We start from the raw sequence: 13,390 nt of genomic DNA on the forward strand, positions 1-13,390 counted from the left end.
GGAGCGGATAAAATATGCAGAACACATTCATCTATGGTTTGTTGCCTTGAATTTACATCTCATCATTCCATCAAAAGTTTCCCTTTAGTGTATCACATCATCAGGGAGTTTATGGAATAAACAACTAAAAATTCATAAAATTAGATGTTTTTTTTTCTCAAAACATTATACTTCCTTGTCCACATGTTTTTTAGTATAATTATCAAATTTTGGAAAGGTGCAATATATAAGCATATAGAGAAACAAAAAAAGTGTTATTCTTCATATACATATCGTTTTCTGCAGATTTCTGAGCATTGGGGAGTGGGTATGCACACAGCCATCCTAGCTCCATACTTGACATCGCTTCTATGACCCTTGTCTTCTAAAATTCAGCACTGTGAGAGGGGAGCATTATCTTCGTAAAGAAGGAGGATAGTCCACAAACCAAAACATAGTGATAGATGGTACATAAATGTTATCCTCACATCCAAATCCTGAACCTGCCTGAATGAGTTTATATCACTCATGATAACAAACTGTTCGTTATTAGGATAAGTCCTGTGAAAAACTAAATGAGCATGAGGTCTAGTGTGCATTAGCTACGTAGTTGTTGAACCATGCATACCTGTTATCTTAGACATACTGATCAAACATTATTCTGTGTGGTCATTATTTTCTTCTCAAACTGCCCTTTGATTTTATGAAAAGCAGACATGAACCTTCATTACTACTATTTGTGCCCTTCCTCTTTCTCATAGAGGTAAAGGGGACCACTAAAAAAATAATTCATACGTTTATTCTATGTTTTGATTATGTGCTTTGAGATAAGTGTAACATTTTTATTCTGACATCAAAATACGCAGAAATAGATCATTAGAAATTAACAGAATCCAATTTTTTTAAAAGCAAGTTTTATGTCCAAATGTACTACCTTTTTTGCTCACATTGACAGCAATGATCTGTTTCTTCATTGAGCAAAAAGCCACATTTTAATGTTGTCTGCTGCTCACTGATTTGTAGGTAGAACTGCCGAACCCCTACCTCTGTTACATTATGCACAAATACTAATAATTAACAAAAAACAGAAGATAACAAATTAAGTTGCAGAGACTGTAGCCCCATCCTGTGGTTGCTTACTAAGTCTAACAGAATCCCAACAGCCCTGCAGAGTATACACAGATCCTTCTCACCTGACCATGTATGAACAATGAGCCCGCTATGTGATGGCAACATTTCTGCAGTAGACACGCTATGACAATGTACGTCTCCAAATAACAGGTCGATCCCCCTTGGACGGCCTCTGTTGCTTCTGTTCTCATTTTACTTTGAACCATAAAAAACCACAACAAGACCATTCTTCAAGATATCAGTGTTTTTTTTCTGGTTCAATTGCTGTCAGCTTTAGCTGCAAAGACTATCAAAGAGTGAGCAAGCACTGTGTTAGGGGGAATGGATGATGGAGAGGACCTTGTGCAAAAGGTTCTGGGGAAACTATCCCTTCCTAGATTGAATTCTGATACGCACTGCTTTTTCGGGTTACTGCTCCGAGTGCCGCGGCACATTTTAAGAATAGCGCAGGAACAATGTGCTTGTCTTCGGAACACGGCGTGCAATCCCGAGTCATGCGCTTAAAAGCAGTCCAACCTTAAGTGCAATATAAATGGCTAATAATAATGATAAAAATGCAATGTAATAATGTTGTAATGACACGACTTGCAGGTGAGATAATACGTTTTGCAAATCAGGTGACCTAGATTTGAATCTTTTCCAGATTTTTTTAAAGCATGTTTATCTCTGGCTCCGGTCGTAACCCATCGTTAGTGGGCAACTTTAGAATATTCTAGTACGAATCTCCAAGCAATGTTATTTTCTTTTTTTAGCATAAGATGAGATACATACATAAAGAATGTCTTCTGATGCAGGTGTGAAGGAGGTACATGGAGATGAATGGGCTTGGGGCAGACTGGGCAAAGTGCCTCTACTACAGAATAGCATTGTAGTGTGATCGAAGTAGAGCCTAACCTAACGAACTGAGAGTTAGCAATTTTGGAGGTCTTCAGATGCTAACAAAAATAGCAGCGGGCAGCGACCAGGCATAGCAACGTCTCCAGTCTCTAGACCAGCAACTCTCTTCCCACACTCCTTTATCTGACCAATCATCATGGCCCACCATACCCCGGCTCCTTTTGCCTGTGCACCCCTAGTTGTGCCTTTCAACAGTACACTATGTTATCGAGACGTTTAGGAAAGTATAACAGTCATAATAAGCCACTCTGACAAATATATAAATCCTTAGAGAAATACGTTAAACAAAAAGAGTATGATTGAAACGGTATCCCTTCTTGAGTGGAAGACTACAAATACCAGAAAGCAATTCAGTAACGGGCTACAAATAATGGTCTATGGGTTTTGTAAATTTACTTTCAAGTCTTAGACTTGCAACAAGAGATAACGTGTGCAAGGCAACCCCATTTGAATGTATCTTTCCTGGTTTTTAAAATTACTATTTTCAGAGTGCTATAAATGTGTACTCACGCCAGAATATGGTTCGCCCTGGGGTATAGACATTGGGATTGGCAGATTACCAGGGTCGGATTGGCCCCTCGGCCTTTCGGCCCGTGGCCGGACCGAAATCGTCCCTGGTGAGTGGGGGCCTGTTTCTGGCCATTTAGGAAGAAAATAAATTGCAAAAAATATAATTCTTTTTCAATTTTATTTTCTTTTTCAAAAAGCCTTTCATCCTTCTTAGATCGATAAATGAGTGCCAACACAGATTGGGTGATATTGTATGCATATTTGTTCTATTAAAAAGAGCTTAAGCGTAAGTGCTATACAATAACATATTATCAGTTGTGCTTGGACGTCTGCTTGGATTCACAGTCATTTAGTGCTATTTCATGCCACTTCCTGTTTTGTGAAGGGGTGAAAGATCGTGTTTCACCGCTTCCCTGGATGTCACTTTGGGGTGGGGTCAAATGACACCACTTCCGGTGATGTCATCAGAGGTCAAGGGTCGTGAGACGAGGGGTGGGCAACTTTTTTGAGGCGAGGGGTGGGCCACTTCTTTTAGGTGACCAGGCCTATTTCTTGTCCCAGCCGGACTCTGCAGATTACTGTGCATCCTATTTGGTCGCAGGAGAATTTGTCAAAGATTTGTTGACAGATTTTGCTGAATATATATATATGTATCTTTGGCAACGCTCCGGCATACCTCAAAGATATCATTGGCATCTACCGGCCAAAGAGAAATCTCAGGTCGGCAGACGCCAATCTTCTTACACAACATCGAGCGAAACGCGCCCGAGGTACGGGAAGAGCTTTCCATTTCCAAGGAGCTAAAGCATGGAATGCTCTGCCAACATCCCTGCGCAAAACCTCAGACCTCCTTACCTTTCGCAAACAACTAAAAACCTATCTCTTTTCTTCAGAGTAATCCCGTGGCAATCTCCTGCTACAGTATTCTTGCTCTCGGCGTCTGGATGCCCATGGGCTTTGACGCGGTATAAATCTATTAACATAACATAACATAACATGTGGGGGGGTGTTTAGGGAAATAATTATTGTTCTAGGGTTAAGGGGAGTCTGCGGGGTCTCCCCCCAAATATATACACACCGAAATTAACCTATCAAAAAAGACATTCGTCCAATTCTCCTACGACCAAATAGATTCGATGTACTCACCCTAAACCGAAAAATTAGCATTAGTACTAAGAATGCATTTACATTTCTTTTATTATAAGTAAAATGAGGGCATCTTTGCCTCTCTCAATATGCTTTCTTCCCTGGCGACACACCAGGTTTGCCTAGGGACAGTGGGGCGCATAAGGGACAGCAGTGTTCTTCTGAGGGACAGCAGAGGGGACTGTAGCCAGTGGTCTTATCGGGTGGGAAAGGTTGGGAGCAGTGCTCCTCTACTTTAAAAAAAATTGTTTTACTGTTCCTATACTTTTGTTTTGAAAGCAACCGTTCCCGGAAGGGTTTTGTTTTAAAATACAAGTGTAGGAAGAAGTTGAAACTTGCTCTTTAATACACTGCGCTGTAAATTCCCGTAAACAGCAGGTGTGTTTCTTTCGGGGGTTGGCTTGCGTGTGGGAGGAAGCGTAGTGATGGGGGTTGTGGGGAACGGGGGCAGGCCACTATTGTGATATACCAGTTCTGTATGAAGGGTGATTCCTCACATGCAATGACAATTGCACTCAACCATAGCCCTTTTCTCTGATCAAGTCTCCTGACCATCATGGCCAGGTAGTGCGCACAGCTCTTTCGGAATGCGCGCCCCACCAGCTTTTCTGGGTATGTGGACACTTCTGGCACCACACATCCATGGTGGTGTCTGTCCAGGAGGGACTTCTCAAGTGTGGACTACTCTACTCAGAGTTCAATGAATTTGGAAGAGGCGGACCGTGGTCCGAAGTGCCAGATTGCTGATGACGAACTGAACTGCTGCATGTGGAAATTCTGTAGAGGGGAACTGAAGGGTAAGCAGGGTTCTTATGTAGAAAGCGTGCGCTGTAGTGACATAAGGAGAACTGTCCCAAGGTGACAGGGAACCCCTAAACAGCAGCCTAAAGTGGGCTGGTGCAGACTGTCCGCCAGCAAAATGCTAACGTCTTCAAAAAAGACTTTTGGGCAAAAGAAGGGGCAAAATCCATTGTTCACAGGCCTTTTAAGCTCAATATTTTTTCTGATGCTAAGAACGTCTTTCCAAATGGAATTTTAGCAACAAAAATTTATTTCACCAAACATAAGCTTTGCAGAAAAAAATGCAATGTTGTAACAATGAACATCTCGCCCAGAACGTGTTTGCTTTTGAAAGTTTGGGTCAAGCAGTTATTTCACAGTTATTTCTCCTCTGATAACTGTTCAACAGAGAAGTTCTTTAGCAAAAAATGTATTTAGCAAAAGAAACACTTTATCCTTGAAGAGAGAAGTATAATCTGGAGCTATTCTAAGAGACGGTCCGTCAAATCGCAGCTCCACCTGGGTACGAGTTACTTGTCTACCTTGGACCAGAAAGACATTTCTCCGGTTGGAATCACCATTCCATGTATGTGTAAACCTCCACATTCCAGCGTAGGTTTTTCATTGTTATGTATGGATGGTGCGCTTACGTGCATGATATCAGTCCTGTTTTTATGTCTGTGGGTGTTTCTCCTTCCTGAGATCCAGGAGGACTTGGTATGGCCCGCCCGCAGGGGGCATGGGAGCGTGGATGAGGAGATTGCAGAAAAAATCTTGTCACCGTCTCCCCATGTCTGGGTGACAGGTGGACAGAACCATGGATTTTATATAGCCACGGTAAGCAGCGTTAAAGGGGAGGAGTCTTCAGAAACAACACATGGCTGCTAGGCCCTCTGGTGTGAAGAGTTCCACTGTGGGCCGTACCGGGCCAGCTTGCGCTCTCCCCTCTCCAGGGTTGAGGAAGCGAGCAGCGTTGTAAGGGAGGTAGCCCAATGCGGAACAGATGGTAGCGGAAACAAGTCTGCTTTTCCCCTCTCTGTGACTGGAGGTAGGAGTGGGAAAGTTTACCGGAGCGGACCGCAGAGTGCGGCACTTTGAAGTAGAAAAGTATATTGTCTGGCTGTTTTCAGCCGTGGCGGCACTGTCAGTTTCTAGTCTTGAGGAAGAGACCACTGGGGAGTGTAGTAGAATATGTATTAGCAGTGTTGGTTGCTGCTATGACAGCCAGCGACTTGCGCAAGTAAGCTCAGTCAGAGAAACAGGATTCTGTGAGGACTCACTGAAGTGACCACCCTCGATCTGATCCGCTGCAAAGAGCCACGGGGAGCTAGTAGGAGTGCCTCAGTAGGCCTTACTACGTGCCACTGTGGGTGGGGAAAGAAATTAGCGGGGCGGTTCTTGTCAGGAAAAAGCGAGTGTCAAGGCACTCCACCGGTCCTTGCTACCTAGCGCAAACCCTGCAGAGCTCATAAACCGGGGGTTACGCTCTGCACGGGTGCCGCAGGAGCAATTTCTATTATGGCCAATACTTGCCCAGACCATCGAGTGGCTCTCATTAGGGATTTTTTCCCTCAGGACCCAGGGGTACTGCGTGCTGGTGTCTGCACTGTATGTGGGGTGCAATGGGTAAGCCAGCAGCTGCCTGGGAAGTGCTAATACAACTAGAGAGAGTTATTTATTTATCAGATGTGAATGATCTCGCTCACAAATGCTCCCCATGAGGTGAAAGAGTTATTTATTTATCAAATGTGAATGAGCTCGCTCACAAATGCTCCCCATTAGGTGCAAGAGTTATTTATTTATCAAATGTGAATGAGCTCGCTCACAAATGCTCCCCATGAGGTGAAAGAGTAATTTTTTTGTCAAATGTGAATGATCTTGCTCACAAGTGCTCCCCATCCATGTGAAAAAGTTCGTTACTTACCAGATGTGACAGATGTTATGCGAAGGTGCTCCCACTAAAGGGCAAACAGTTATTTAGTTATCAAATGTGAATGGCCTAGCTCACAAGTGCTCCCACTGAGCTAGTTATTTATTGGGTTATCAACTCTGAATGGTTTTGTTCCCCCCTCCCCCAGTGACCACACTGTGGTTAAATTGTACTATAACTATTGGAGGAAAATGCAAGAAGGACTTCTAAATGTTCAGACAGCACCTGAACTAGAGGACATTGTAAATGAAATATTACTCGCGAATACCGAGGAGCTGATCTGTTTTCTAACACTGTTATATAAATAAGGAGTTTTACTCTTACCAAATCACATGAGGCTGTGACTGTTTATTTAACCTGGTTCAACCAAAGGTCAGCTAGACACCAGGACTGGGCTGAAGGAAATAAAAGGTAAAGGCCTAAAACCACCCTCCTACCCCTGGGTTCTCATTTGCACATATGTGCAGTAAGGTGTAGTATCCCTGGCTCAGGACTCCTACAGGTTGCTGCTCTTCCCCCACCATAGGAAGAAACACCTTACACGTGGCCTCACTTGCCCTCTGTGCAAAGGATTATGGCAAAATTGACTTTCAATTCTTAAATCCCATTGGTGGAAGCAGACTAAATGAATCTTCAGAAAAAGGCATTACCCTATGCTCCCCTCACTCATCACCGTCATCAATTATGTGTATTCCTTACCTCCTTATAGACTTGCTTTTCATCCTATGTCACTGTGCCTATCACTCCTCAATGTCCCTCTAGTTCCCCGTTATCTTTTTTCTTCCAGATGGAACTGAGGGGGCCTGCATTCAGCTCAGCATTTAGGTGAGCTGAAGAGCCAGCAGTAAGGGGGCTTCTGCCAGTCAGGGACTCTGATCTGACAGCCTAGCTTAGCAGAGCTTTTTGTGGTGACAGAAGGGGCAGGATGTTTGTTCAATGCCACCTCTACAGATTATGCAACATGAGAGAATGATGCAATCCAGGTCTGCCGAGGATTCCGCATATTGGAACTACAGGAAAGGCATTTAAATGGAGGGAGTGGGCAAGTAAGTGGTGTAGATGCGCTTCAGGGGGGGGCTTTCTGTTTATTTGGTCTTTGCTGTCACTGTCGGCTTTGCAGGATGGCAGTGACAAGCATGTAATGTGCATCATGGGCATGTGTATTTGTAAGTCACAAAGAAAAAGTTTCCTTCAACCTCAAAGGAACAGGGAGTCAACAAGGCCCAACAGCCCCCCCCTGTTCCAAATTGGAGCCGCAGAGGATAACATCTGAATGACGCAGTGAAGGTCTTTCCATGAAAGAAAGGGAAGCGATAAAAGAAAGAGATCCCCATCTCTGTACCTCCCTCATAACCAAAGCCACTATGGCATTTTTGAATCTTCCAGAATACCTTTCATCAAGACCATAAGAAAGGCAGTAAAAGGGAAATATCAGGACTTGGAGAAAATTATCCAGTGAGCCAGTCCGCTCTGAATATGTCATGGTCCACTCAATGATGCCCAATGTAGCTGGAAATCCCTCCTTGCTGGCGGAAGATGTGATGCCAAGGGATCTGAATGATTGGAAGGTGGACTCTGCCCTATAAAAGGCCTACACTGGTACGAACCTGTCATTGATGCATGACATCTATCCGGTCAACATGGCTCAGGCCATCCTCAAAGACCAGCAGAACATGTCTAACATGGTGGAGAAGGAGGAGGACTTTGGTGAAATGCTCCTAAATAATGAACAAGACACAACCATGCCCGACCCAACAATGAACTCATCCCAGTAGCAGCTCTGGAAGGTTATGTGATGATGTTGGCTGAACCTTCTCCTGCCTATGCCCTTACTGGGGGAGGCGGGTGTGGGGGGTGGACAAATTATTTTGCCACAAGCTGGATGATATAGACAAAACACCTGACAATCATCACACTTAGTCTTAGTCACTGCTGGGTAACATACAGGATAAAAAGCAAACACTAAGACATAAGCCATTTTGTAGAACCAGAGGTTTCCGCAGGATCAGGAAAGACAAGGGATTCAGAGGAGGTTCGACTCAATCTTCACCATCATCAACAACGTCCAAACACCCACCTCAATCTTCACCTCATCAACAGTGCCCAAACACCCACCTCTTTAAATGCATGCATGGGGTTTGATTGACTTCCCAAAGGGGGTCGCCTAATGGCTTTTTGGAAGAATTAGAGGAGGGTAGCAGGCAATCTAGGGGCAGTGGATATAGTTTCCTGTGTATACTCCATTGAGTTCATAACCTTGACACCACAAAGAGGGACAGTAAGGGTGCAGTTTAAGAAGGATCAGAACTAGCAGTGTTAAACCGTAATCATAGAATACCTCCTTATTATGAACATTGGCCTAAAACCATTCGCGTTACACAGAAAACCCTGTTCGGAAAGTTCCGATTTTGGTTAACTTCGCCGCCATTTTAAGAATCATCCGCCATTTTGATTTTGACTCTTGTTCCATGTTCTAAAATGGTGGGCTGTATTTTCGACTTGCAGTCGAGCCGACGACCTTTGAGTTTTCGTTAATGTTTAGGCTGACCGAGCGCAGACTGTTTGACAAAAGCAAAGAAACCTTGTGCTTCATATGAACTGCCATTCAAGTGTTGTCTGCGCTCACAAGCCTCATCCTCGTATAAACAAAGAGACAATGGAAAACAAACTCAGATCATGTGTTTTGGCTGAACTGCATTTGGTGCGATTCGTGGAATAAGGCTTACGTGGATCAAAGAACCAACAGCCTCATTGTGGCTTCATAGACATGTAAACTTGTTTAATCCTTTGTATAATATTGTAACATCTGTCGTGTGAACTAGGCACAAACTCTAGCCAGTGAATTATTAGCATTCAGAGAGGCTGGACAATATTGCAAAAACAGTATAAATATGTCTGTGTTTGGATGTCCAGCACTCTCACCCCTCACTGTGTCTGCTGGTACACACTGCGAGGTGTTGGGAGCCTGATAGCTATCTGTTTTTCTTTGTAAATGTAAAGTAATAAAAGATACTTGTATCTTTTCAACCAGTGATTGGCATATTTCATTTGTGGTACTAAGCCTCGATATTTCTTTGGTCTTTCAGCAGGCAGCACTAAACGCAATGTTTCAAGATGTTCATCTCTAAACCTGTGTTGTCCCAGTAGCCGAGGAAGAGCAAGTGAAATGGGTCTTCTCTCTAGCCTTTTGTGGTCCTGAAGAGCTCTGGTTTGTCCAGATGGATACTCTACCTACAGTAACTGAATTATTGGCTGCCGGGTACCCATTTGATGACAGAGACATTCCAAGGGATCCTTTCCTTACTGAATTTATGGCTGTTCCTCAGATCAAAGGATGTCCAAGAGGCACATCATCTTGTGCCCATAGATCTGCATCACCAAAAGGATCTCTGATTCGTCATGGGGGTACTGTGGTACAGTGTGCTGCTGCTCCATTTGAAAAGAGTTCAGAGAATTTTTACCAAGAGTCTGACCCAACTGAAGGAACTTCCGCAGAAGGCGAAGATCAGGCTGCAGCCTTATCTGATTGGCTGGCTTGTTCTGATTTGTTCGTGAGGCGAGAGAGTAAGGCACTTGCCAGAGTCTACACAGTGATTTCTAATTGACTACAAACAAATCACAGCTGGAACCAGTTCAGAGGATGGTATTCATCAGAGCTTCCCTTGTGCCAGGCACAGGAATAGTGTTTCATTCACAAAAAAAGTGTGTGTTCATGGATGAATAGGGTTTCAAGGCTGATGGCATGAATTCAAGCCTTGACAAGGGCCTAGCATATGGCACAGGGTCATATGGTTGCCACTGTCTTCTCAGTGCAACGTGCATGTGTCCACCTCAAGCACCGAGTCAACCACGTTCTGGCACACATGAGACCAGCAACCAAATTGCACCACCAAATGAAATTGGTAACAGACGAGGTGAAAGTTCATCTCCAATAGTGGCTGATCAGGAAAACTTGGAGAAGAGGTTCTCAATTGCCCAAGACATTGAAAGAAGATGCCAGTCATCTAGGCTGGGGCACCAGTTTGGAATATTATTAAACCTACATAAGATACCCCACTCAGAATAGTTTATAGTCTTCAAACGGGGGGAGAATGTGGAGCTATCCAGAAGGCTCTGATGAAATGTGAATCCTGTCTGTAGAACAAGACTGTTATTGTTGGACAGGCAATTTGGTCATGACAGCCTACATACATCTGCAATGGGGTGCAAGAGTGTGGTCTCTACCCCAGATAATGGAGCAGATATTTTTTCTGGGCAGAAATTCATCGTCCCTCTCCTTTGGAAGTCCATGTACAAGGCTCCCTGCATCTGGAAGCCAACAGATTGAGTAAGGTTTTGCCATCGTCTTTGGAAAGAAGTCTGCTAGCCCGTGGCTTTCAACGAATTTGCTGCACCTTTGGGGTGCCAGAAATGGACCTCTCTGTCTGCAGTGGAAATGTGCAGGTGGGGTAGTTTTGCAGGAGAAACCCAGTGGCTATGGCTAGGGAGCAGATGTGTTGAACCTCACATTTTGCAGAGGCTTCTTGCATGCCTTTCCAAACAGTCAGTTAAAGTTGCTCAGGAAATTCATATCATAAGTGTGCAGATTCTAGCCTGGTGTTGCCGCTTTGGCCGATGAGGGCTTGTGGTTCCCATTCCAGCTCAAGCTGCCAAATGATGGCTGCCTTCGTGCATCATTATATCCTTAATTGCAAGGGAGACTAAATAGTATAATATCTGGGATTAAACCATTACAATGTGTTATTATAAAACAGCACCGTTGTACACGCCTTCAATTAGCAGTGTTTATTTTACACACAGCATTATATTTACAAAACTCAAAGTATTATTACAAAGCATAATGATTTGAAATTTCAACTTGAACATTTTACATCAATCGACATATTTCAAATAATTCTGAAATAAATCTTTGACATGAATCCACTCTTAACTACAGGTCTCTAAATAGTTTCATCTGTGGTATTGTATTCTAACTACTATGCCATCTTCCCCAGAGGATAGCAAATATCCTTCACAAACAACCTGCTTTCCAGCCTTTTTTCTTTTGCAGTTTGTCAGCTGGTGCAACTGCATCTAGGTCGCCTGATCATTGCCCCACACACATGCCAAGCATTACCCCTTTTTTCTTTTCTTAACTCTTATATCGGAGGGATTCTCTTCCCTGGACGTCTGAGGAGAAGAGTAGACAGTAAAAATGGCAATTCCTTTTGGGTCCTGTTAGGGCTTGAAAAGGGCCAGAACTCCTGCTTCCTGCATCCCAAAGAGCAAGCGAATCAAAGTGGCTTGCCTTTTGGCTCGTTGGGGCTTCGGTTGTATTCCACCCAGCTAAGGTGTTCTAAAGCCAGCTCCACCAGAGCGTGGTTGAGTCTGGATGGCATCATTCAGATGATCACTGCTTAAACCCCCCCTCCCACCAGCCCATTGGCACAGCTTGGACGTTCTAAATCCAGCCAGGTGGCTCGGGGCTGGTTGAATCTTGGCTTCTTTGGTCATGTGATCACTACTCCAACCTCTCCCACCTACCCATTCGATTGTTAGGGTTTAAGTTATTTCCCTCCCAGCCCATGTATTTAGAATCCACCTTCACAAGTTCACGGTTGAGTCCAGGCTACTTTGGTTATGAGATTGCTGCTCCATCTTGTCCGACCTGTCAATTGGCATTTTAGAGTTTCATTTTTTTCCTGCCCATCTTGGGCATTGAAAAGTCAACTTTGGCAAGCCATGCTTGAGTCTGGGCTGCTTTCAACATAGGATCACTGCTCTGCCCCCTCCCCCCTCAAGCAACCTATTTCATCGGACACACGTAAGCGTCCTCACCAGCGACATCCTCAGCCAAGGAAAGAGGAAGGCAAGGACTTTGCCTGTTTGGGCCTGGTAGAGCCTGGCAGGTGCAAAGAGCCAGAGCCTGTGTACCACAGAAGCCCTTAAGATATCAGCATGTTTTGCCTACAACCAGAAACCATTCCCCAGGTTCTCTAGGGATCGCTCCTGCAAACAAGCTCGTCAGAAACTCATCTACAATCTCACAAACCTCATCCAAGTACACGTCATCACTACCCTTCCACTCCCCACGCACTGCTGGCGTCCCCTGATGCTTATTAATGCTCACTTGGCTCATCCACTCAACTTCAAGAGACAGACACTCTCTGAAATATAGTATGTGATCACTGCGGCCACACATAATTGTGACAGCCGAAAACGCTTTTATAAAACTTTTTTTATTAAACCCCCTTTACACCACATAGATATGCGGGGGAGACCCTGCAGTCCCCCCATATTACTATAATATCCCATAATCCCCCGCACACATATATATATGGTGTAAAGGAGGTGTTTAAAAAAAAGAAGTCAGACATTTCGGCCTTCGCAATTGTGAGGGTGACATTTTGGACCATTTCCGAAATATATCCTGACGCATCACTGAATCTCTGCTGTCCCAATCTAGGAATGGATTCCCTGTTCTGCACGCTTCTCCCAGTCATAACCCGATGGTTCATGTCTTGTCCACACATTTCAAGAGACAAACACTGACTGGTGTTTCAACCACCTCCCAAAATCTCAGGCACTTGGTTTGTTCACCCACTCCAAATCAATCAATGTGTCACACAGCACTTTGTATGTAGAACCAACCCCAAGTACCACTCTCTGACTGGGTCCCAGTCACTCGTGTCTTGACCCTATTATGTTTACTACAATAACGATAAAAACATTCGAGTTTATTAAGCCTTCCTTAAATTTCATAAACCTGCTACCAGCAATGACCGCTTTCCTCTTTAAAAGCTGCTCAAGACTGATTGGGAGCTCCAGCAATGTTTCCCTCTTTAAGTGTGATGGTGGTACTACGGACATACTTTTCAAGACGTTCGTCTGAGGCTCGTCCACGATGAATCATTTAAAATTCAGATGTTTTGGTTTGTTGTGGGAAAGTTTGTCCAGGCCTAATCGACACACATAAAATTTGAATCACACACCAAGGTCTTTCCTGACTCTCACAAATCCCTTCAGATTGAGCCATTT

This window comes from Ambystoma mexicanum, chromosome 3p, assembly GCF_040938575.1.
Source record: "Ambystoma mexicanum isolate Mex_15411 chromosome 3p, UKY_AmexF1_1, whole genome shotgun sequence".
NCBI classification, from domain to species: domain Eukaryota; kingdom Metazoa; phylum Chordata; class Amphibia; order Caudata; family Ambystomatidae; genus Ambystoma; species Ambystoma mexicanum.